This window comes from Pan paniscus, chromosome 19 (assembly GCF_029289425.2).
Source record: "Pan paniscus chromosome 19, NHGRI_mPanPan1-v2.0_pri, whole genome shotgun sequence".
Classification (NCBI taxonomy): Eukaryota; Metazoa; Chordata; class Mammalia; order Primates; family Hominidae; genus Pan; species Pan paniscus.
The window spans coordinates 70,027,716-70,055,040 of NC_073268.2; the positions used below are offsets into that span (position 1 = coordinate 70,027,716).

At 36.3% G+C, this 27,325-nt stretch overlaps 1 long non-coding RNA gene across 1 annotated transcript in view; it reads right to left on the minus strand.

Moving 5' to 3' along the window:
* The window catches only part of LOC134729459 (uncharacterized), a 550,495-nt gene that overhangs the window by 171,237 nt on the left and 351,933 nt on the right, over window positions 1-27,325 (minus strand). The window contains exon 5 of the long non-coding RNA XR_010110567.1: window positions 2,062-2,222. This is a non-coding gene — a long non-coding RNA (uncharacterized LOC134729459). The remainder of the gene's footprint in view (window positions 1-2,061; window positions 2,223-27,325) is intronic.

Sequence of the window (27,325 nt, forward strand, 5' to 3'; positions counted from 1 at the left end):
ATGAACTTAAGATATCATTAATTACACTCTGAAAGTTTTCTTTTCCTGACTCGGGCATATATTTCTCAAATAACCTCATTCTAATTTTCCTTTTAATGACACCTAATTGTCAGAACATTAATAGAAAGGCATAAAATCAGAAATTTTAGATTGGCTATATTTAAAATAATTCAGAAAGTAACGGTTTGAGAGTATATTAATTTGTTTCATAGAGAAAACACTAGCAGATATTAATATTTAAAGTTTCCTGCCACTATTTGAGATTTTTCTACCAGAACCTTATAACTTATCTTTTCAGCACCAGAACTGTTTATGAAGAAAAATAATCAAATGAAATAATTTCATAGTTATTTTTATTGGCAAAACAGTGACATCTATTGTTCAGTGTTATATAAAATGGAATTCAAAAATCAAAAGCAATGCCTTATTTTTAATGTGATTAGCTCCAGAATAACAACTTCTTAAATTTATTGTTTCAAAAAGAGTAATGGATGATATTCAATAATTCATTTTTATTCTGAAATCAAATTTAGGTGATTATTTAGGATCATGAACATGTAATTATGATTCAAAGGCCCAAGATCTGTCTAGGTACTAAAAATAGAGAGAAAGAAATAAGATAAAAATATGGAATAAAATTCTTAAAGGTGACTGCTTTTTTTCTATATATGTATTTTTCTTCGTATAAATCAGTTAAATATGTTTACTGAAATCTGTGAATCCGCAGATTGAATTCTGAACTCAAGGCAAGTTTCTGTTCTCATCTTAATTCTGTTGTTAACTAAATCTGTGAATTTAAATAAGTTGCTTTCATCTTGGCTACAGTTTATTATCCACAAAAATATGAGTATGAGTCTTGAACTGAAAGTAGTCAACTTCCTGCTAGCATTTATTTTTCCGAAGATGCTATTCAGAATCACTAGATTAAGCAAAAATTTTTAAAGTTTGACCATACTGAGTGTCCATAATGATATGGAAGAATTGAAATTCTCAAATATTGATGTTAGGAGTACAAACAAATACAGTCCCTTTCTAAAGCAATTTGAAAATATCCTGTAAATTTTAAGGTGAATCTATCCCATCATCCTGCTTTTCCATTTGTGTAAGCACTTCACAGGGAATTCCCACACATGCACACAAGGAGGTATTTTCAAGAACTACATCATTGCAATATTGAAAAATTCACAATAATTATTACAGGAGAATTTATAAAATCTTGCATCTGTACCTACTGATATATTTTACAATATAAACATAAAATGATTGAATTACAGTAGCATCTATCAACATGGGTAAACCTCAATCAAACAATATGAGTAAAAGAGGCACATTTCAGATTATGTAGCAAATGACCTTTTATATAAGAAACCAAAATGTTTCTATTCATTGACTATGGGCACACCATAGGTAAAAAAGTATAAAATATTCATGAGAATAATAAAGAACAAATTCATGACAATGGTCACCTATGGAAATACAGGGGAGGTAATGTGACCAGGATGGATACTCTGGGACTTGAACTGCATCTGAAATGTTTTCCTTATTGAACAAAAAGAGAGAAAGACATCTGAAGCAAAATAAGGCAAACTGAGGAGCTGTTTTCAATGAGTTATGGGCACACTGATTCTTATTAGATGATTATACTTTTCTGCATGTTTTAAATATTTCATAATTTTGGTAAAAACAATATTAAAATTCTAATTCTAAATCTCACAGAAAACTGAGTACCTAATCTTTTTTGTCTATTTTTTGGGATTTTTATGAGATTAGAATTTAGTGACAAGTGTATGATAAGTTCTGAAACATAGTTTGTCTCTCTCCAGCCCTCATATTTGTTAAAACAAAAAAAGCACAGCAAGAATAATTTTTCACATAGGCTTTTAAATTGGCTTTGATGGAACTCTTTTCCACAAGGAATATCGGATTAGACTTTCTAAAGCTGAGCCCAGCCATGGGTTCACACCCTCAAATTACTATTAGTTGAGTAAATTCCTCCATTCTTGAAGTCCCAAGATAGCTTGGGGCTCCTGGGCATATTAGAAAATGACGTTCCTTACTTACCACAGGTTAGGAACCCTATACAGTGACTGTGTAGACAAGGTGTGAAGCCAGTTTTCCCAAGCGGCTTTTATTGGCTCTGCAAGTCACGTTTGATTCCTTAAAGGGAAGCACACCCTTCCAGTCAAAGTCTTGGTAAAACAACCAGTTTCTCCAATTGTGTCCTGTTGCAAAAGAAAATGGATTTTTATTGCACTTATCCTACTAACCATATTGCCATAAGTTAAGAATACTCACAAATAGTTTCCAAATTCTAGAGAAACCAGGTGAGAGAAACAAATATGCCCCAAATTTTGTTAACAGGAGTATACCTTACTCAATTGTTAAAAGCTGCAGGCCAGGTGTGGTGGCTCACACCTGTAATTCCAGAACTTTGGGAGGTGGAGGCAGGCGGATCACAAGGTCAGGTGTTCCAGACCAGCCTGGCCAATGTGGTGAAAACCCATCTCTAGCAAAAATACACAAATTAGCCAGGTGTGGTCATGGGCACCTGTAATCCCAGCTACTTGGGAGGCTGAGGCAGGAAAATTTCTTGAACCTGGGAGAAAGAGTTTGCAGTGAGCCAAGATTGCACCACTGCATTCCAGCCTGTATGACAGAGCAAGACTCCGTCAAAAAAAAAAAAAAGGAAAAAAAAACTAAAAAAAACCCCACAAAAACTGCAGATAGCTCAAAAGAAAAGTTTTTTTGACTCCGAAAAACGAAATAAGGACCAGCAATGTTTTAAGCAAAAAGTTAAACAAGATTACTTCAGTTTTCTGTTAGTTCAGTCCATTCAGTTAACTCTTGTTCTGCTTGATATTCATGAACATTTCAGCTCTTGGTGAGTTCTGAATGTTTTTCATTTATTTTAATGTCACAATCTACAAAGAAATCAGAAACCCGTATTTGAGAGCACCCGTGAAAGTCCTATATAAACCATCTTTTGAAAAGGATCAAAGAAAGACAATTGTCTGTGAATGACAAAATGTCCAGGGTAGTTACAGCCAAAAACACAATTGACAAAGAAATTTGGTTACTTCTGTGGTTTACAATAAATTAACATAATAACCTCATTATGATTGATAACATATACTGAGACAATAAATTTTAGAAATCCCATGCAATTTTTGAACATATATTAATATTACTCACTAAAATATAACCTAAAGAAGATTAAACCTTATTTTTATTTTGGCAATCTTGTGTAACTAAACATGTCAAATAATCCTATTTACCTCTCCTTTGGATGCTCTAGGGGCCCTCTGTAGTATCCAAAAGTTAGAGGTCAGGAAAGACAATTTTGAAGCTGAAATTTGATTTTGGAAAGTCTATCAAATATGTTAAAGGTTTAAAACCCTTGATATTATGAAAGAGAATTCCAGGTTACCATAATTCATTTATTTGGTCAAAAGGTGACTCAAAACATTTTTTACAAAGGGGAAAAACCATTTACTCATTAAGAGGGAAGACTTAGCTTTCCAAACAATCTGTCTCTTGTCTTTCCCTTCCTTTTTTGGTAGTTTATTCTCAAGACAAACCAGAAACCTCCATTATCCTTTAATGTTACATGAAAATCTTGTTAGAGAGAAAAGAAAGCCAAATTTCACACTTGCATTAGTCTACTATTAATGTCCACTCCAATTTTTTAAATGAAATTTTAAAAAATTAATTTTTTATATTTTTAAAAATTTTTAAATTTCATGTAATAAATCAATTTATTATATCATACTATATTATTCCTTATTATATTATAATTCTACACAATCTTAGCTATTTTGACTATGAGGTGAGATTCTTATAAACCTTTTTTTTTTTTTAAAGGCAATTTTTTTTAAGTTTTTTTTCTTTTATTATTATACTTTAAGTTTTAGGGTACATGTGCACATTGTGCAGGTTAGTTACATATGTATACATGTGCCATGCTGGTGCGCTGCACCCACTAACTTGTTATTTAGCATTAGGTATATCTCCCAATGCTATCCCTCCCCCCTCCCCCCACCCCACAACAGTCCCCAGAGTATGATGTTCCCCTTCCTGTGTCCATGTGATCTCATTGTTCAATTCCCACCTATGAGTGAGAATATGCGGTGTTTGGTTTTTTGTTCTTGCCATAGTTTAATGAATGATGATTTCCAATTTCATCCATGTCCCTACAAAGGACATGAACTCATCATTTTTTATGGCTGCATAGTATTCCATGGTGTATATGTGCCACATTTTCTTAATCCAGTCTATCATTGTTGGACATTTGGGTTGGTACCAAGTCTTTGCTATTGTGAATAATGCCGCAGTAAACATACGTGTGCATGTGTCTTTATAGCAGCATGATTTATAATCCTTTGGGTATATACCCAGTAATGGGATGGCTGGGTCAAGTGGTATTTCTAGTTCTAGATCCCTGAGGAATCGCCACACTGACTTCCACCATGGTTGAACTAGTTTACACTCCCACCAACAATATCATACTGAATGGGCAAAAACTGGAAGCATTCCCTTTGAAAACTGACACAAGACAGGGATGCCCTCTCTCACCACTCCTATTCAACATAGTGTTGGAAGTTCTGGCCAGGGCAATTAGGCAGGAGAAGCAAATAAAGGGTATTCAATTAGGAAAAGAGGAAGTCAAATTGTCCCTGTTTGCAGACGACATGATTGTATATCTACAAAACCCCATTGTCTCAGCCCAAAATCTCCTTAAGCTGATAACCAACTTCAGCAAAGTCTCAGGATACACAATCAATGTACAAAAATCACAAGCATTCTTATACACCAACAACAGACAAACAGAGAGCCAAATCATGAGTGAACTCCCATTCACAATTGCTTCAAAGAGAATAAAATACCTAGGAATCCAACTTACAAGGGATGTGAAGGACCTCTTCAAGGAGAACTACAAACCACTGCTCAAGGAAATAAAAGAGGATACAAACAAATGGAAGAAGATTCCATGCTCATGAGTAGGAAGAATCAATATCGTGAAAATGGCCATACTGCCCAAGGTAATTTACAGATTCAACGCCATTCCCATCAAGCTACCAATGCCTTTCTTCACTGAACTGGAAAAAACTACTTTAAAGTTCATATGGGACCAAAAAAGAGCCCGCATTGCCAAGTCAATCCTAAGCCAAAAGAACAAAGCTGGAGGCATCACACTACCTGACTTCAAACTCAACTACAAGGCTACAGTAACCAAAACAGCATGGTACTGGTATAAACCTTTTTTCAATCCCTTACCAATTTCTGTTAAAGAGCAGATAAATGCCTTAAGAAAATCTTGTGCTTTTATTTCAATGCTTGATTTATGGAAAAAGAAAATAATACCCTTTTGAATTTAGTCAATATGTTCACATATTTCTTTTACAAGGTTTATTTTTACAAACCTTCTACAACTTGTCTAAACCTTTAGCTTTATCTTATCTAATCTAAGACAATCCTTTAACCCTTTCAACTAGGCAAAAATTTACCTTCCCATGGCTTCTTATAATCATACCTTCTTATAATCTTTTACTAAAAACACATTTTATTTTCCTTACAAACCTTGTATGTAAATCTTTTTTCAGTAGTCTTAATTACATGTTATAATGGTAATTCTGAACAATCTTTAATTTTGGTGTGAACCCAGTTATCTTAATTATGTTCTAGGCACAGATAAGGTCTGACTGTTTTCAGCACATTTAGAGGTGTGGTTAATTCCATATGTCCACAGGCCTTACCAAACTGTGAAGCAGACAAGTTGAACAATTTTCAAAAGCCAAAGAAGCAGTTTATGATCTTAAAGCATGTATCAAACCTAGTATGTAACCTGCATAATTCAGACCCCATATTTACATTTTGAAGATATTTGTATTTTACCAATAATAATTAAAACAAGATTAAAGTTATGTAAACTAAAAGGTATCAGAGCTTTTATTTTTCCTTTAAAAATATTTGATCTAAGCTCTTATTTTTAAGCCAGTTAATTAGAGCTGTTTTTTTAATAAACATCATGCACATAACACATACATACAGACAGAAAAAGATTCACTAGTTGTACAAATATTCATTTTGCCAATCTCCTAATTGGATTATTGATCTCAGGCTGGAGCCCTTCAAGAAACAAGGCTAGGAAAGCGTGTGGTTTAGGAGCCTTAGATTTTGAGAGGGATCCATCCACTTTTAATTCCTGGAGTTCCATGAGGAAAACAGAGACTTTTTTCCCAAAATGGGGTCTGTGACACCTTCTCTGTTTTTCCTAAAAAGTACCAGGCTATTAGAAGTTATCTTTGTGCCTCTCATGTGTGCATTAAGAGTGGCAAGACAAGATGGAGACAATTAATTTAGCCAATTGAGAAAACAAAACAAACAAACAAACAAAAAACACTTCTAGCAAAACAAGATCCAAGAAGATCCAAGAGAAAAAACAAAACAAAAAGCCATAAAGGCCTTTTAAATATACCCATAGCTTGGATATCCACTTTTAATTAAGCTGAATGTTAACCATAGAACTATTTTTTAAAAATCCTTTTAAATCACTTATTACTCGACTTTAGCCACACCAAGCAGCCAATATTTCTGGCTTTTAAACTTTACCAAAGGTAACCTCACAGGTGAAACCAACAAGCCTTGTTTAAGGTTATGACTTAACCACGAGTGTACAAGATACTTTCAAACAGGTGGTAAAGCAGTTTTTACAAAACACCCCCAATATTGTATATAAATAAGAGACAGGTGCCACAAAAAAAGAAAGAAAATGCCTTAGAAAAGACTGGATTGGAACAGAGCCGACATTCTCATCCCCAAGTGCGATGGGGTGTGGGTGGCAGCCTCCTCTGCAGCCATGTCATTCATTCTTAATTGGCTAACAGAGATCCGGTGCTCCATCTGTTTTCAGAAAACGTCTGAGGACAAGAAAGCTCAGAAATGAAAGTGAAAGAGGGTTTGGGTCCACATTTTTTCATCCTTCCTCAGATCCTTGACAAGCCCCCAGAAAATGATGCAGGAATTTACTTGGTCATTTTGCCAGCTGGGGACCTCTGGCTGCCAACACTCCTACCTGGGTCTCACTCAGGCATGCTACCTGCTGCAGGAGGTGCCCCACCCACTTGGCCCACCCAGGCTGAGTCTGGCTTGCACACAGGCTTGGCTTGCACACAGGCTCAGCCTGCAGCTGTGCTGGATGTGCCTTAGCTCACCTGTGCTGCAGTTTGTACCTACATTCTGCGGTTCCTGAGCTCTTGTCTGGCCTCTAAGAAGAATAAGGATAAGTTGACAATTGAAGAGTGAGGAGGGCAGAGAATAATTTTATTGAGCAACAGAACAGCTCTCAACAGAGAGGGAAATGGGGAGTGGTCCCCCATCCCTGCAGTTAGATAGTTTCTTTCTCAGTGTGGCTGAGTCTTGGGCTTTTATCTCTGATGTCGTCTTTATCCAAAGAGAGCCAAAATAGATCATTCAGGTGATTTGGGGGGAAGGACATTTAATTTCATGAGAAAACATGTTTGTTAGTATGATTTTTTAATTGAAATGATTAAATGGCCAATTCAATGGAAGCAATTGTACTTGTGATCATGTGTGAATACAACATTAATATTAAGCTCAGTTATCATCAACCAGTAACAAAAGAAATAAGAACCATATATAATGGCCCTTTAAAGAAATCTGAACAGGATATTATAAGCATTTTCTAGTATATGATATGGTAGATAATGGTTCTACTAGAAAACCAAATCCCTAATGTGACTTCAAAGAGCTTCTGCACAGTGGTTGAATCTAGATTGCAAGATGCTCGTCCCCAGAAGCTCTAGGGACTGCTAATGGAGAAGAAAAAATTGGACGCTGCCAATTATTACCTACGGTCTTGGCCCCTGAAAGCAGCATTTTCCCCTACTATAAATTGTTGTACTTTTAAAAATGTTTCTAAAATTATAAAATTTATCAAACTGGTAGTATTTGTGGGAGGGGGGAATCAGCCCTTAATGTAATCCTTAAAAAATGTAATTTTGGACAATAAAAATAAAACAAGCTTTTGTTTAGTTTCATGGCTCTTTTAAAGCTCTCTCCTTTAAATTAAAATATATGCAATCCAGGCATTCATTTGACTAACAAATATATTTGAACTTCTATTATATGACACCACTCGGTGGATATTCATTGGCTCTACATAGCCTTCATAACATATCATAGATGTCTTTGAAGTTTATTTATGTGGGGAGAGTGGGAGATGTCAAGGGAAGACATGAAACCTAGGATACATCCTGATGGGATGGGCAAGAGGCAAAGACACAGCCCCAGAATTTACTCCTAGTCAAACTTTCCTCCTCATTATATGCCTCTTCAATATCTCTTTCCTCTCACCCACCCTTTACTCAAGTAGAAAGGCCAATGCTTGCTTTCTATTCAAATGCTTATGGGAATGCACATACCAAGACTACAATTTCCTGGGTCTGTGATAATATGAAAGAAACATCTAAAAATCTCATAACATGTCCTCTCCCTCCGCTGAGGTAGAAAGTTATAAAAACACCTGTGAAACAGAAGAGAGAGAAACTCAAAGGTCAAGTCCCCATGGATATGTTCTCTCGAGGTCACAAGCTATAGAGCACAAGTTTATGAGGAGCACAGAGTGTATGTAGTTTCTGGCCTCTTATTCAGCTGTCTCCAAATAACATCTTGTGTCCTATTTTCAAAATTCGCCATTCACTTTTGCTTATATAAAGTTTAATTATATTAATACAAATATGTAATATATAATCGTTCTATTGCTGATGCAACTAATCACAACAATCCTAGTAGCTTTAAAAGAAACCCCAATTTTATTATTTAGCAGTTCTGTAGGTCAGAAGTCCACTCTCGCTGGGATAAAACCAAAGTGTTGGCAGGCAGGGTTGTGTTTCTTTTCGAAAGCTCTAATGGAGAATCCATCCCACCGTCTTTTTCAGCTTCTGGAGGTCATCTGCATTCCTTGGCTCCTGGCTCCCTTCCTGTTTCTTCAAAGCCAGCAAGTTTGCATTTCTCTGACCTTTGTTCTATCATCCATCCAGCGAGGCTCTTTGACTACAACAGGGAAATGTTACCTGCTTCGAAGGAGTCTGTGATTACATTAGACTCACCCAGATAATCCCAAAATAAACTTTCCATTCCAGAGTCCTTAACCTTAATCACATCTGCAAATTCCCTTTTACCATGTAAAGTAGCTTATCCACAAGTTTGAAGGATCAGCTTGTAGACATCTTTGGAAGTCACTATTCTAACATACGTACATATTGGAATAATTATATATGTATATATGCATATATCTCTATCATGAATTTATATACATTCATATATACACTCATTTGTATGTCCTCATATATGTGTGTATATAATATGAATATATAAATTTATATATATGTGTGTGCATATATATATGATGAATTTAAAATGGTAAGGACATCAACACAGAATGAGGACAAGGATTCAGTGCTAACCCTTTCTTGATTGGCCCTCTATACGTAATCTTTTTGAATTTTCAAAACAACCAAGCAAGTTAGATGAAATTTCCAGTGTCAGCAGATAAAGAAACGTGGTTGCAGAGAAGTCTAGTGATTTACCCTAAGTCATAAAGTTTTTAAGTGTCTCTCTCAAAATTTAAACACAACCTATATTCTACTATCAAGGCCAATTTGAAATGAAGAAGTATGATTTAGAGGGAGCCATGTTACCAAGATGTAAAATTTTAAAACAATAATTTTTAGATCAAATAATTTACTCAAAAGTCTGATGATTAAGATAAACCTGGCATATTCGTAACTGCTTCTCCTAGAAACCGTTTCTCAGTAAAAGGCACCACGGTATGGTATTGGACAATCAGGAATCTCATGTCTTTTTGATGCCCCCTCCCCTTTTCCCTCACTACCATTTATAGTCAAAACATCACCATGTTCTTCTTTCCCTTCCTTTTACCTATCTCTCAATCTCATCTATTAGCATTGCCACTCCTCTAGTGTACAGGAGATCATTTGGTGGTTGACTTTAAAAGCCTTCTAACTTCTAACTGGTTCTCTGCCTCCTGTCTTGCTCACCTCACCCCTACTATCTATTCTCCATTATTACAGAGTGAGTGCTTTAAAACGTGCATATTAGCCTGAAGCTCTCTTACTTAAAGCCTTTGAAATTCTCTCCATTTCCCCCATTGCTTTTAAGACAAAAACAAACTTATTTTACAAGACTTGCCTAGAAGACTTGCTTCTGCTTTCTTCATCAATTTATCTCCCATAACCATCCCATACCTCCTTTCCTCCTTCACACAATTTTATCTTCTATTTAGTTTCTTTCCATTCCTAAAACACACACAGACACACAGACACACAGACACACACACCCCTCTTATCTGGTCTTTTTCATAATCTGTCCCTCTGGAAAATTCTCATCTAAATTTTTCGTTTGGGCCAGATGCGGTGGCTCACGCCTGTAATCCCAACACTCCGGGAGGCCGAGGTGGGCGGATCACCTGAGGTCAGGAGTTGGAGACCAGCCTGGCCAACATGGTGAAACCCTGGATCTACTGAAAATACAAAAATTAGCCAGCATGGTGGCAGGGGCCTGTAATCCCAGCTACTTGGGAGGCTGAGGCAGGAGAACTGCTTGAACCTGGAAGGCAGAGGTTGCAGTGAGCCAAGGTTGTGCCACTGCACTCCAGCCAGGGAGACAAGAGCAAAACTCTGTCTCAAAAAAAAAAAAAAAAAAAAAGTTCATTCGGATGAGTTTTGCATATCCTCTGAAAAGCCTTCCCCGAATTTCCCAGTCTGAATTAGTTACTCTCATATGTATCCTTACAGAATCATGTATATCAAAATATTTATTACCCTAAAATTTCCTCATCTGTTTACAGGTTGTATCTCACCCCACAATTAGACCCTACTTTAGGAGACAGGAGTCATGTTCTTGAATATTTGCATTTTTTAAAATTACATGTTTACCTTTTTCCGAGATCATAATTACTTACATATGCATCTTAGAATAACTTCTACATATAGTCTCCACTTTAAAGCTAGTAAAATACTAATATAATTTATAAATTTCCATAGCTAAGACAAATAATATCAAAAAACAGAAGTTATTAATTTTTAAGAAAGTTATATTACAATTTATGAAAATTTTAGATTAAAGGTCTAAATAATCTAGTTTCTGCCATAAAGTTTCATATTTTGATATCTGGGCTGTCCATGCAGTCAAACGACTCCAAAATCATTTTATACATTATTCTTCCCATAAATAACTGTGAAAATATTATTGTTTCCTCAAAAAAAATGAATAATTAGAAGTAGTTTTTATGTGTATGCACACTAAAATTTGGAACTACAATCATTAACAATAGGATTTTGGTCTAATTCAACCACTTTCTGGGGCTAAATCAAAAAGATATTAAGCTTAACTACACTTTTTTAATTCTGTTCTGTGTGGTATGTAAGAAAAGGGAAGCTGATCAAACCAATGTTTTATACTGAAATTATGTTTCTAAAACAAGTAACCAATTTACGGGATTTAAAAAAATAATTTTGTGTCAAAACAATTGGTTTTTCAACTCTCTGCTTTATATTTTAATTGTTTGTTTTTGAGTCATTAAACACATGCTGATTGACCATAATAACAATCAAATTAACAAAACAGCTGCCAATGTTAGTTTCAGGCTTAATGTGTCTCCTTTTAGCCCATTTAAATTCACCACACCTATTGATGAACTGAAAGTTTGGTTCTCAGATTTTGCCAGTGAAAGTAGATTCTAACATTAAGGATGGTTGACTATGATAATGAAACTCAGTGATTGCCATGGGGAAATAGCAAGGTTACCATAAGAAGACAAAACTAGGTATGTAGAATACATGACCAAAATTATGGAATGCATTCATTTGACAGACCTGGTGCACTTACTGTTAGCTGCTAAAACCTCCACTTCAGATGCACTTTTGTCACACTTTTGTGTATATGATTGTGGCAGCCAACATTGAATGAAAAAAATACGAGAAAAACATGATAATGTAGGAAAATATGGAGAGAAGAATTTTGCAATTTAGAAATAATCTCATAAACAAGCGGAGAGCCTGTTTTACTCAAAGAAAGTCTAAGTTTTAAGTTGAAGAGAACCATAGTAAACAGAAAACCATAATGCAATGTCATTTCTCATCATTGTAGAGTCAACATAGAGTTCTATTTAGAACTGGTTACAGAGGGATGTTGCCGTAATCAAAACACAACTTCCTGACTTCTAATGAGTTCTTGACTTTCTGATTATGTAAAAGATATGGACAGATTGTTATCATGATATTTCCTATGAAGTTAATTCTTTCACTAGCTTTTTGGCATGGGAAAAGATTGTGATACTGCCTTGAAAATTCTACAAGATTTTTAAAGATAGCATTTTATAATAATGTTTTAAAATTTCATTTTTATACATCACATTTCATCTAACACTAATGAGGGTTGGTTAGTCAGTGGTTTAGTTAGGGTTCTCCGGAGTTAGATCCTGAGAAGAAAACCTGGGGTGCAGATCAGGAAAAAAGAGGGAGCCAAGCAACAGTACAATATCAGAATAAAAAGGTAAAGGGTAACTTTAATCTCATCTCCAAAGAAATTCTAGAGTATAAGTTATGCTTCAGAATTCTGCTGACCTGAGATAACGGATCAGAGATTTCAAATTTTTACTGCCTTCAGACATTGGCTAAGGGCTCCAAGAGGAATGTAATATTTCGGGTAACTCTGTCTCTTCCCATTTGCAGGCAAAATAGGTTTCAGTAGCCCAAGGACAGTCCTTTACTAGCTGTTGGAAGCAAAAGCACATAGAAACTGGGAAAGTTTGGAAGGGATTCATAAAACCAGCAGGAAAAAAGTGATCCAAAGGCACACGAGCAGAACACACTCACATTGTACACCACAGTCAGGTTTTACTACCTCATTTTCAAAGACAAGAAAACTAAAGATAAGCAAGGAAATGTGATTTATATACAGTCACACACAGGTAAAGGTGCAAAATTGAGATTACAAATGACCCTAGTTATAGATCCTGTGTTGTTCTTGCTGTTGCTTCCTCATTACATCATACTATATGATAATGTTATTTATTTTCATAATTAGCATATAACCTTAGAATAAAATATTACCTGATATTTTGTAGCACTCTACACATTTTCACTTACTTTGAATATTTTGTTTCTCTTTGTGTAGGTAGTTTTATAAACAATTAAGCCAGAGGTCACAAATATAGGGCTCTGGCAGATAATGTAAATCAATTAATCAGGCCAGCTGAGAGAAACAATAAAGAAAGGTGAACCCCCTGGAGAGCTGCTGTCTGTCTAAAGGAGGCAGCCATCTTTCAGTCCCAGATTCTTGCTGCGGCGAGACAATGAAGATCTGGTGTGGCCAGACCATCTGTTTTCTGATTTTTCCAAGTTCAGCAAAAAATCAGAATATTTCATATATAGTCTCCTAATCTTTAAATACTACTCACTGACCCATTGTTTTAACTGGAAGCCAATTTTGTACAAGTCACACACACACGTGCTTTCTCTCTCTCTTCCTTCCTTTCTTTCTTTCTCTTTCTTTGTTTCTTTCTTTCTCTTTCTTTCTTTCTTTTTTCCTTCTTTCTTTCTTCTTTCTTTCTTTCTCTCTCTCTCTCTCTGTTTCTCAGGAAACATTTCTATTGTGGGTGAGCTACTATTTTGTTCTTCAGGTATACACTAGCATAGTTGGTACAGTTGAACTTTAGATATGCCTCCTCTGATGTCATTTAAATTAAAACAATTTTAAAACCATGATGCTGGTCAAAAAACATGCAGTGAACAGGGTTTAGTTTGTGGCCCCTGAACTAAGTTAATGCTTCCCTGAATTATATATTTTATTCAATTCAGTCACAAGTGATAGTTTATTTTCAAAGTAAATGAGGCATTTTTTGTGTGTGTGTGTGTGTGTATGTGTGCATGTGTGTGTGTGTAGGGGGGGTTTTGACTCTTATACTGAACTACAAATGAAAGCAGAGGGAGAATTCAAAATTCTTTAACATTGCTGTAAACTCTGTCAAAGTGAATCTTCTGTGTCTACAGCAGTGACTTAGAATCTCATGACACCCAATGTCCTCTTTAGTAAAATTTTGTATAGCACCACCACTGTTATCATGGAATGAAATTTATAAAATACTATTGCATATCGACACACACTAATTCTAAGAAAATCAGTATCAAGCCCAAACCATAACATTAGGAAGAAAGAACAGAAAACTAACTTATAATTGAATAACGTGCATATCTCTGTCTAAAAGCTTGGACATGATTATACTAGAAGACTTAATTAGTCATATTCTTGCCCCTATAAAATGACTACCTGTATAGGTCAGCTGCAAATGAAGGACAGTCAGAATTTTGGCATGGGTGATCTAAATTTTTAAAAAATGTATGGTTCTCAGTAAAATATTTTCCAAATTGAAAAATAATTTTTGATATAAACTTCCAAAAATAAACTAAAGCACATTATTCCTTTCATTTACACAAATGTCAAGTGTCCAGGAAATGCAACATAGATAATAAATTGACACAAATTTCTGGGTTTGTGTGTAAAATGAGTTAGGTTCTGAGCTCAAATACTTATTAAAAGCTTTTAATCTACTTGAGGGGACATTTGGAATTCATGTAGAGCAGCGGTCCCCAACCTTTTTTGGCACCAGGGACAGGTTTTGTGGAAGACAATTTTGCCACGACAGGGGCGGGGAGGGGGAAGATGGTTTAAGTGCATTACATGTATCATCAGATTCTCGTAAGAAGCGTACAACCTAAATCCCTCTCATGCACAATTCACAATAGGATTCACACTCCTATGAGAATCTGGTGTCGCCTCTCATTAGACAGGAGGTGGAGCTCTGGTGTAGAGCCTGAGAAAAATTCTTTACCATGCTATCTCTTGCTTTGAAGGGGTTCTAGCATCCCTCATCCCAACCTACCTATTAAATGGTGGAGCATCCCAATTATTGTGATAACCCAGAGAGTTTCACTAAGGGGCAGTACTTTCCTATTGAGAACCAGTGTTCTCTAATGTCATCATGAAGACAGAAGCCAAATGAGTAAAATAACACAGAATGTTGAAGAAAATAGGTTTCAAATCTTTCAAATGACAACTAACATGGTACTTGGGAGAGAGTACAGTTTGGAAATTAAGATCAGCTGAGGCTGGCTTTTCCCCTGTGGGAGCCAGGGAGGCTAGACAGCTTGGTCCCAAGACTTGTCCCCACAGCCCAACACACCAGCTGTGGTAGTCTGTGGCCAGAGTGCCTCTTCAGGTCTAACCCTGGCCCATGTTTCCTCAGTGGGTGGGGCTTCCCTGCAGGAACTCCAATAACTCCAGCCAGAGGGTCAGGGACAGAATTTGGATCTCCCTGGGTCTGAGCCCCTAGGGGGAGGGGTGGCCTCAGTATCTGCAGACTGGCAGACTTAGTCTCTCCTCATGGTAGTTCTGAGGAACGTGGGCAGCCGAAACAAGTGGGTTTCCCCCCGGTGAACCATACCATCTCAACCAAGTGACAAAGTGTCTCATTAAATGGGCCCTACTCTCTGTGCCACCCAACTGGGTGAGACCCTCCAACAGGGGTTGTCAGACACCCTATACAGGAGCGATCCTACTGGCATCAAGTTAGTGCCTCTCAAGGTTGGAAGTTCCAGTAAAAGGAGTAGGCACACATTCTGGCTGCTCTCCAGCCTCCTTGAGTGACATCTCCAGGCATGGGAGTGCATCAGATGAATACGGCCTGTAATGAACCCCCAGCAAACTGTAGCAGCCCTACAGAAGACAGACCTGATTATTGAAAGAAAAACAAGCAGAAAGCGACAAGAACAGCATCATCAGCATCATCAACAACGACAACAACAACAACAAAAAGTCCCCCACAAAAAGCCCACGCAAGGGTCAGCAACCTCAAAGACCAAAACTGACAAACTCATGAAGATGAGAAAGAATCAAGAAAAAAAATGCTGAAAACCCAAAAGGCCAGAGTGCCTCTTCTCCTCCAAATGATTGCAACATCTCTCCATCAGGGGCACAAAACTGGACAAAGGATCAGATGGACGAATTGACAGAAGTAGGCTTCAGAAGATGGGTAATAAAAATCTACAATGAGCTAAAGGACCATGTTCTAACCCAATGCAAGGAAGCTAAGAACTTTGATAAAAGGTTAGAGGAATTGCTAACTAGAATAACCAATTTAGAGAGGAACATACATGACCTGTTGGAGCTGAAAAACACAGCACGAGAACTTCATGAAGCATACACAAGTATCAGCAGCCAAACCGACCAAGCAGAAGAAAGGATATCAGAGCTTGAAGACTACCTTACTGAAATAAGACATGCAGACAAGAATAGAGAAAAAAGATGGAAAAGGAATGAACAAAGCCTCCAAGAAATATGGGACTTCATAAAAAGAACAAACCTACGGTTGATTGGAGTAACAGAAGGAGAAGGGGAGAATAGAAACAAGCTGGAAAGCACACTTCAGAATATTATCCAGGAGAACTTCCCCAACCTAGCAAGATAGGCAAATATAAAAATTCAGGAAATACAGAGAACACCATTAAGATATTCCATGAGAAGACCAACCCCAAGACACATGATCATCAGATTCTCCAAGGTCAAAATGAAGGAAAAACTGTTAAGGGCAGCCAGAAAGAAAGACCAGGTCACCTAAAAAGGGAAGCCCATCAGACTAATAACAGACCTCTCGGCAGAAACTCTACAAGCCAGAAGAGATTGGGAGCCAATATTTGGCATTCCTAAAGAAAAGAATTTTCAACCCAGAATTTCATGTCCAGCCAAACTAAACTTCATAAGCAAAGGAGAAATAAAATCCTTTACAAACAAGCAAATGCTAAAGGATTTTCACATCACCAGGCCTGCCCTGCAAGAGCTCCTGAAAGAAGCACTAAATATGGAAAGAAAAAAACAGGTACCAGCCACTGCAAAAACATACCAACATATAAATACCAATGACACTATGAAGAAACTGCATCAACTAGTGCGCAAAATAACCAAATAGCATCATGATGACAGGATCAAATTCACACATAACAATACTAACCTTTAATGTAAACGGGCTAAATGCCCCAATTAAAAGACAGAGACTGGGAAATTGGATAGTCAAGACCCATCAGTTTTCTGTATTCAGGAGATCCATCTTATGTGCACACACGCACAGGCTCAAAATAAAGGGATGGAGGAAAATTTACCAACCAAATGGAAAGCAAAAAAAAGCAGGGGTTGCAATCTTAGTCTCTGACAAAAGAGACTTTAAACCAACAAAGGTCAAAAAAGATAAAGGCATTACATAATGGTAAAGGGAACAATTCACGAGAATAGCTAACTATTCTGAATATATATGCACCCAATACAGGAGCACCTAGATTCATAAAACAAATTGTTAGAGATCTACAAAGAGACTCAGACTACCACACAATAGTATTGGGAGACATGAACACCCCACTGTCAGTATTAGACAGATCAACAAGACAGAAAATTAATAAGGATATTCAGGACTTGAACTCAGCTCTGGATCAAGTGAACCCTGTAGACATCTACAGAACTCCCTACCCCAAATCAACATAATACACACTCTTCTTAGTGTCACATGGCACTTATTCTAAAATCGACCACATGATAGGAAGTACAACACTTCTCAGCAAATGCAAAAAAAAAACTGAAATCATAACAAACAGTCTCTCAGACCACAGTGCATTCAAATTAGAACACAGGATTAAGAAATTCACTCAAAACCACACTATTTCATGGAAATCAAACAACCTGCTCCCAAATGACTCCTGGATAAATAATGAAATTAAGGCAGAAATCAAGAAGTTCTTTGAAACCAATGAGAACAAAAAGACAATGTACCAGAATGTCTGGGACACAGCTAAAGCAGTATTAAGAGAGAAATTTGTAGTACTAAATGGCCACATCAGAAAGCTAGAAAGATCTCAAATTGACACCTTAATATCACAATTAAATGAGCTAGAGAGGCAAGAGCAAACTAATCCAAAAGCTAGTAGAAGACAAGAAATAACTAAGATCAGAGAAGAATTGAATGAGATAGAGACACGAAAAGCCCTCCAAAAAAATCAATGAATCCAGGAGCTGTTTTTTTGAAAAAATTAATAAAATAGGTAGACCACTAGGTAGACTAATAGAGAAGAAGAGAGAGAAGAATAAAATAGACACAATAAAAAATGATAAAGCGGATATCACCACTGACCCACAGAAATATAAAATACCATCAGAGAATATTATAAACACCTCTATGCAAATAAATTGGAAAATCTAGAAGAAATGGACACATTCCTGAACACATACACCCCACCAAGACTAAATCAGGAAGAAGCTGAATCCCCGAATAGACTGGTAACAAGTTCTGAAATTGAGGCAGTAATTAATAGCCTACTAACCAAAAACTGCCAGGGACCAGACGGATTCACAGCTGAATTCTACCAGAAATACAAAGAGGAGCTGATACCATTTTACTATTTCAAACAAATGAAAAGGAGGGACTCCTCTCTAACTCATTTTATGAAGCCAGCATCATCCTCATACCAAAATCAGGGAGAGACAAAACGAAAGCAAAAAGAAAACTTCAGACAAATATCCCTGATGAACATCAGTGCACAAATCCTCAATAAAATACTGGTAAACTGGTTCCAGCAGCACATCAAAAAACTTATCCACCACAATCAAGTCAGCTTCATCCCTGGGATGTAAGGGCTTGTTCAACATATGCAAATCAATAAACATAATCCATCACATAAACAGATCCAAAGACAAAAACCACATAATAATCTCAACGGAGGCAGAAAATGCCTTTGATAAAATTCAACATCCCTTCATTAAAAAACTCTCAATAAACTAGGTATTGATGGAACATATCTCAAAATAATAAGAGCTATTTATGACAAACCCCCAGCCAGTATCATATTCAATGGGCAAAGCCTGGAAGCATTCTCTCTGAAAATCATTATAAGACAAGGATGCGCTCACTCTCCACTCCTATTCAACATAGTACTGGATGTTCTGGCTGGGACAATCAGGCAAGAGAAACAAATAAAGGGTATCCAAATAGGAAGAGAGGAAGTGAAATTATCTCTGTTTGCAGACAACATGATTTTATATTTAGAAAACCTGATCATCTTAGCCCAAAAACTTCTTTAACTGATAAGCAAATTCAGCAAAGTCTCAGGATACAAAATCAATGTGCAAAAATTTTGCAAAGGAATGTGCAAGCATTCCTTTACACCAACAATATAGGCAAGGAGAGAGCCAAATCATGAATGAACTCCCATTCGCAATGGCTACAAAGAGAATATAATACCTAGGAATACAGCTAACAAAGGATGTGAAGAACCTCTTCAAAAAGAACTACAAACCACTGCTCAAGGAAATAAGAGAGGACACAAACAAATGGAAAAACATTCCATCCTCATAGCTAGGAAGAATCAACATTGTGAAAATGGCCAAACTGCCCAAAGTAATTGATAGACTCAACACTATTCCCATCAAACTACCATTGACATTCTTCACAGAATTAGAAAGAAACCATTTTACGTTTTATATGGAATCAAAGACCCCATATAGCAAAGACAATCCTAAGCAAAAAGAACAAAGCTGGAGGCATCACACTACCTAACTTCAAACTATACTACAAGGCTACATTAACCAAAAAAGCATGGTACTGGTACCAAAACAGACATATAGAGCAATGGAGCAGATCAGAGACCTCAGAAATAACATCACACATCTACAGTCATCAGATCTTTGACAAGGCTGACAAAAACAAGCAATGGGGAAAGGATCTCCTATTCGGTAAATGGTTCTGGGAAAATTGGCTAGCCATATGCAAAAAACTGAAACTGGATCACTTCCTTACACCTTATACAAAAATTAACTCAAGATGGAATAAAGACTTAAATGTAAATCCCAAAACCATAAAACCCCTAGAAGAAAACCTAGGCAATACCATTCAAGACATAGGGATGGGCAAAGGCTTCATGAAAAAAAATGCCAAAAGCAATTGCAACAAAAGCCAAAATTGGCAAATGGGATTTAATCAAACTAAAGAGCTTCTGTACAGCAAAAGAAACTGTCAGAGTAAACAGGAAACCTAGAGAATGGAAGAAAATTTTTGCAATCTACCCATCTGACAAAGGTCTAATATCCAGAATTTACAAGGAACTTAAACATATTTACAAGGAAAAAAACAACCCCATCAAAAAGTGGGCAAAGGATATGAACAGACACTTCTCAAAAGAAGATATTTACAGAGCCAACAAACATAGAAAAAACGCTCAACATCACTGATCATCTCACGCCAGTCAGAATGGTGATTATTAAAAAGTCAGGAAACAATAAATGCTGGTGAGGCTGTGGAGAAATAGGAAATCTTTTACACTGTTGGTGGGAATGTAAATTAGTTTAACCATTGTGAAAGACAATATGGCAATTCCTCAAGGATCCAGAACCAGAAATACAGTTTGAGCCAGCAATCCCATTACTGGGTGTTGCAGGAAGTCAGGGAGCCTGAACGGAGAGACCAGCTGGAGCTGAGGCAGAAGAACATAAATTGTGAAGATTTCATGGACATTTATCAGTTCCCAAAATTAATACTTTTATAATTTCTTATGCCTGTCTTTACTGCAATCTCTGAACATAAATTGTGAAGATTTCATGGACATTTATCACTTCCCCAATTAATACTCATAATCTCTTAATCCTGTTATTTTCATAAACTGAGAATGTACATCACCTCAGGACCACTATTGTACAAATTGATTGTAAAATATGTGGGTTCGAACAATATGAAATCAGTGTACCCTGAAAAAGAACAGAATAGCAGCGATTTTCAGGGAATGAGGGAAGATAACCATAAGGTCTGACTGCCTTCAGGGTTGGGCAGAATAGAGCCGTATTTTTCTTCTTGCAGAGAGCCTATAGACGGATGTGTAGTAGGAGAAATATCCCTGAATTCTTTTCCCAGCAAGGAGTAACCCTGGGGAAGGAATGCATTCCTGGGGGTAGGTCTATAGATGGCCACTCTGAGAGTGTCTGTCTTATGCAATTGAGATAAGGACTGAAATATGCCCTGGTCTCCTGCAGTACCCTCAGGCTTACTAGGACTGGGAAATTCCAGCCCAGTAAATTCTAGTCAGACCTGTTGTCTGCTCTGGAACCCTGTTTCCTGTTAAGATGTTTATCAAGACAATGCATGCACAGCGGGACATAGACCCTCATCAGTAATTCTAATTTTGCCTTCACCTTGTGATCTTTATTGCCCTTTGAAGCATGTGATCCTTGTAACCTACTCCCTGTTCCTACACCCCCTCCCCCTTTAAAATCCCTAATAAAAACTTGTTTTTTGTTTTGTGGCTCTGGGTTGCCATCACTGTCCTACCAATATGTGATGACACCCCCGGAGGCCCAGCTGTAAAATTTCTCTCTTTGTACTCTTTCTCTTTATTTCTCAGACTGGCCGACACTTAGGGAAAATAGAAAGAACCTACTGGGGGCTGGTTCCCCGATAACTTGGTATATATCCAAAGGAATATTCTACTATAAAGACACATGCACACATATGTTTATTGCAGCACTATTTACAATAGCAAAGACATGGAATCAACCCAAATGCCCATCAATGACAGACTGGATAAAGAAAATGTGGTGCACATATACCATGGAATACTATGCAGCCATGAAAAAGAATGAGATCATGTCCTTTGCAGGAACGTGGATGAAGCCAGAAGCCATCATTCTCAGCATGCTAATACAAGAACAGAAAACCAAACACCGCATGTTCTCACTCATAAATGGGAGGTGAACATTGAGAACACATAGACACAGAGAAGGGAACAATATACAACATGGCTTGTTGTGGGCTGGGGGATGAGGGGAGGGAACTTAGAAGACAGGTCAATAGGTGCAGCAAACCACCGTGGCAAATGTATAACAATGTGACAAACCTGCATGCTTTGTGCATGTATCCCATCTTTTAGAAGAAAAAATAATAATTTTAAAAGATACAGGCAGAGAAGAAAAAAATTATAATGAATTTTAAAAGCTTATGGGATTTATGGGACAAGATGTAAAGAGCAAATGTTACAATTACCAAATGTTTTATAAATAAAGGATTAAATGACAGCTCTTAACCTGTGTATAAAAAACAAGAAAAGAAAAGAAAAAGAAAGATCAGCTGAGGCTGACCAGCCCCAGGCAAAGGGCAAAATAATAATTTGTTATCCATAAAGTGCTCTGTCAATCACCCTAGGCTGACAAGGCAGCAAACTAAAACAATCTTTATGACAGTGGCAATCATACATGTTGGTCATAATAAAAGGTCAAGATGAATTAAGTCAATGTCTTTCTCCTCTTCAAGCATTTTCATTTATAGCTCTGGCACGTGCCACTTTCTTTAATCTCGACTACCAAATATACTCTTTAGCTGAGGCTGTGATAATTTAATGGTAGAGGTGGATTTTGGAGAAAAGAATCTTTGATTTTAAGGTTTTTGAAGAGATTAGCTGGTGATAATGAAATGATCAATTTACATGTGAGCACACAACTAGAAATCAAATGAAGCCTGGAGTTCAAGACCAGCCTGACCAACATGGTAAAAACCTGTCTCTGCTAAAAATACAAAATAAAAAATTTTCAGAGCATGGTGGCACATGCCTGTAGTCCCAGCTACTCGGGAGACTGAGGCAGAAAAATAGCTTGAACCTGGGAGGCAAATGTTCTTTTTACACAGTAAATAAAAGTCAAAATGCTTTCCTAAAAATAAAAAAATAATAAAAAATAAATAAATCCAATGAAGCTCAGATTTTTTAAACAATTTTAAGATCACAGGCTCTCATGCATTATATTTTAAGGTAAAAGTTAAATAAATATCTGTTTTAAGTCATTTTTTATCAAATGATTTTAAGCAATTTTTCTAAAATATGACATCAAACTAGAATAAGAAAAATTTGCAGCAGGGCTCAGGTTTTAAAATCTTAATAGAATTATTTCAATCACAACTAATATAAGTATGAAAAACATTAAAAAAGGAAAAATCTAACTTCTTGAGTCTTATTAACTGCCATTTGCAAAAACACAAATATATTCTCAAATCATATCGATAGCAAAAACAAACATCGTTGAACCAAACAAAATCGGAAAAATATAGTAATATCCAAGGAAGAAAAAATAATCTAATTGTCGGGCTAATTAAATGCAATAGCCAGAAAACATTAAAGACATTAATTTGATCGATTAATTTTGTAACCATTTGAAATAATGCTGGAATCTTCAGGTTATGAGTTTACAGAGGAAATAGAGTGAGTAAAGACTTTGATGTCAGAGCATAAATTTTAGTACATGTGCAAACGTGTTAGTTTTCTATATATATATCAAGTACTCCTCAGATTTAGCAAACAAAATATACATATATTTTACAAGATGGTTGGCTAATGGTTCTTACAAATCAAATGAGAAACTGAAAGGTTAGGATTTTAATGCTTACTCAACTCCTAAACACATGCAGTCTTGGGAAAGTCATTTAATAATTCTACCTACCAAAATGGAGTTAATTATTTTTAACCATCTTTACTAATAATATGTAATTTTTTTACTAAAAATTAATAAGCATAACCAACTAACACTCTATTTCTTCAATGCATTAAAAAGTAGTATCTTCACTATTATTTAGAAGGATTTTCTTGAGTAAGATTTGCATAAAATGTTAAGGAACTAACTTCGAAATATATAAAATTCTTATTTCTTTCCTAGCAACCTTTTACCTAATATAGAGAATATTGGTAAAGATTCCTTTTAATCATTGGAGACTTTTACTGAACTCATGTAATGTGACAAGTAGTCTGCTAACTAGTGGGGAAAAATACTCAAGTCCTTGAAAGAGCTTTCAAGTTATAAGATAAATACTATATAGATTTTATATGCTTAAAATTTTACAAAGAAAAGAGTGTAACTTAAATATCAGAAGTATACTTAGGTAGAAGAGAACACTTCTGACTGAAGGGATTATAGACAGCTTTCTTAAAGACCTAGACCTTGAAGAATAGACAGTATTTCACTGGACAGAGGGATATTGACAGAGGTAGTGGAATAGAGGGAGGTTTTTACAAGGCACAAGATATCTCTGGCAGAGGTAATAGCCTTAGGTAAGGTAACATTTGGCATAAATAGCAAGAATTAACATATTTACTCAAAGATAGAGTATGTAGAATGACACAATATGAGATAAGGTTTAAAAAGTGAAGTGTGATGAAATCACTCAGTGGCAATAGGAACCTCTGAATATATAAAAGCATGCGAGTGATATGAAGAGAGTTTTGCTTTTTAAACATGACTCTAAAAAGTTGAATAGAATTGTTAAGGGACCATGTCATCATATTGAGGAAGAAGATAGACATTTCAGTAATATGGTAAAAAAATGCAAAAGATTTATTGACATGTGCCTTTTATAATCCATTTATGGAGGGCAACATCAGGAAAATATGAAAGAACACAAAGACATGATTTCAATTCCAAACACTGACAATGAACTTTAAAGTTTACAAATCCAAAAAGCTGGATGACCTCCTTAACATACAAAACAGGAAAACACCTCCTATTATGCCGTCTTTTTCCAAAATCTCTAGAAATCATCTTGTCCTCCTACAGCAGTGGAAAGCTTCCATCTATGTGCTTCATGCAGAAGATGTATGATTTTTGCATTTGTTTATCCAATTTTCCATGAGCTTAATCTGAATAGCTATCTAATTTATTCTCTGAGGATAGAGTAAAACAGCTTGTCTCTTTTCAGAAAATATGTGGACTGAATTATTTATTTCTAACTTCTTAAGAAGCTTATAAAATGCAGGATGAAAGGTCAGGATTAATTAAGGAAAATGGTGTGAATTTCAGCAGAAGAAATGTATGTTAATTGGCAGAAATCTGCTATAGCTATTACCTTATTGATATTCAGCAAAACTTGACTGGACTGAAAAGAAGAGCCTTATTTTTAACAGATTGTGGGTTGTGATAATGTTGATTTTAGTTCTGAGGTTCATACACTTTTTAGAAGAATATTTTTCCTCGAGAGTGGCTCTCACTGACAGTGGTGTTTCCCTTCATTGTCAAAGGCAATGGAAAGCCACTGAAAACACTAGCAGAACCATTAAGGCAGATGGCCCGGGTTGTAAAGAGAAAGGCAGGATTCAGGAAGTTGTAGCCATACCTCTTAACTCCCCATGTTCTCTAAATAATGCAACTTTAATGATAATACCTTTTATGCTAAAGAGAATTCAGCGTGTCTTCCCATCCATTTAGAGGTAAGCGTCTGTTCTGACTGCTGTTCATTGGGTTAATGCAAGTGGTCAAGACTGAGTGCGGATCTGGGAATCAGAAAACATGAGCTCTGCTTCTTGATTAGAGTCTTTACTTTCTCTTCTCTATGTGCACTTGTCCAGAGGGCATTTAGACTTGAATGTATTACATTACTTCTTTAAACAACGTATCTCAAATCAACCTCATAATCTTCCCTGCAAAGATGAATTTTCTTTCTAGTTTCCCAACCATTCATTTTATTTTAATAAAACATTTTGCCAGTTATTGTCCCAGAGTTGGAGGAATAAAGAAAAATATGCAAGTGAACTGTCCTCAGGGAGAGTACTATCAAATACAGGGAGATAAACATGTAGATAAATGCAATTCAATACAGTTTAACATGTTATTTGATATGGTTTGGCTGTGTCCCCACCCAAATCTCATCTTGAATTGTAGCTCCCATAATTCCCATGTGTTGTGGGAGGGACCCTGTGGGAGATAATTGAATCATGGGGGGCGGTTTCCCCCATGCTGTTCTCCTGATAGTGAGTAAGTCTCAGGAGATCTGATGTTTTTATAAGGGGAAACCCCTTTTGCTTAGCTCTCATTCTCTCTTGCCTGCTGCCATGTAAGATGCACCTTTCACCTTCCACCACGACTGTGAGGCCTTCTTAGTCATGTCGAATTGTGAGTCCATTAAACCTCTTTTTCTTTATAAATTACTCAGTCTTGGATATGTCTTTATCAGCAGTGTGAAAATGAACTAATACCTTATATGGTATGATAGAAATGTATAAGAAGGGTTTAACTCTTCCAGTCCTTCAGCCCCTGTATCCAATCTGTCAATTTTAGTAATTCTTCCTTAAATTGTCAGTTTCGTTTTACTAAAACAAATATAAGCTCTATGAAAGCAGGAATGGTGCTTGAACACGATAGGCACTCCATAAGTACTTACTGAATAAACTTGTTGATGCCGAAATAGTGGTTAGAACACTAGAGATTCCAAGTAAATATTTGTTAAATGAATAAAAATGCACTCTTTCCAGTCAGAAATAAGAAGTTATCATTACCTATTGCTTAAATTATTGAAGAAACTGGGATCCTTAATCCTAGCTTTTCCCTTTGCCCATATCCAAGAGCAAAATCACTAAGTGCATTGCCCCTAAGCAACTAGCATCTAATACAAGTATTGTCAAACTTTTTATGTAAAGACCCACATAGAATTAATTTCAATATAGTGACCCATATAATCTCTTTTGCTACTAGTCAATTTGGTCCGATAATGTGAAAGTAGCTATAGCCAATATGTAAACAAATGAGTGAGCTAGATGTGTTCCAATAAAACTATTTACAAAATCAGACAGTGGGTCTGATTGGGCTGTAGTTTGCTGACCCCTGGTTTAAAAGCTATTCTGAGGTTCACAAGCCATTTCCATAAACTTTATTTTATTAGATGTGTATGACAATATTATAATGGTTTTGTCTACTTGTTCAACAATCAGTAATTGATCTTATATGTGTAAGGAATTGAGTTACGTACTAGGAATAGGAAAGGAATAAGGCAAAATTCCTGTCCTAGTAGAATTCATAATTGAATATAAAGAGCCAAACCTTTAAACAGGTAATTACTACACAGTGAGGTAAATACTGTATTAAGAGTACATACAGAGTAACCATCACCTAAATAATGTACATTGTACCCATTAAGTAATTTCTCATCTCTTACTCCCCTCTCACTCTTTCACTTTTTCAAGTCTCCAGGGTCTATTATTCCACACTCTGTGTCCATGTGTACACATTATTAATCTCCCACTTACAAGTGAGAAAATAGTATTTGATTTTCTGTTTCTAAGTTGTTTCACTTAAGATAACGGTCTCCAATTCCACTCATGTTTCTACAAAAGACATGATTTCATTCCTTTTTGTGGCTGAATAGTATTCCAGTAGTATTCAACTCTGC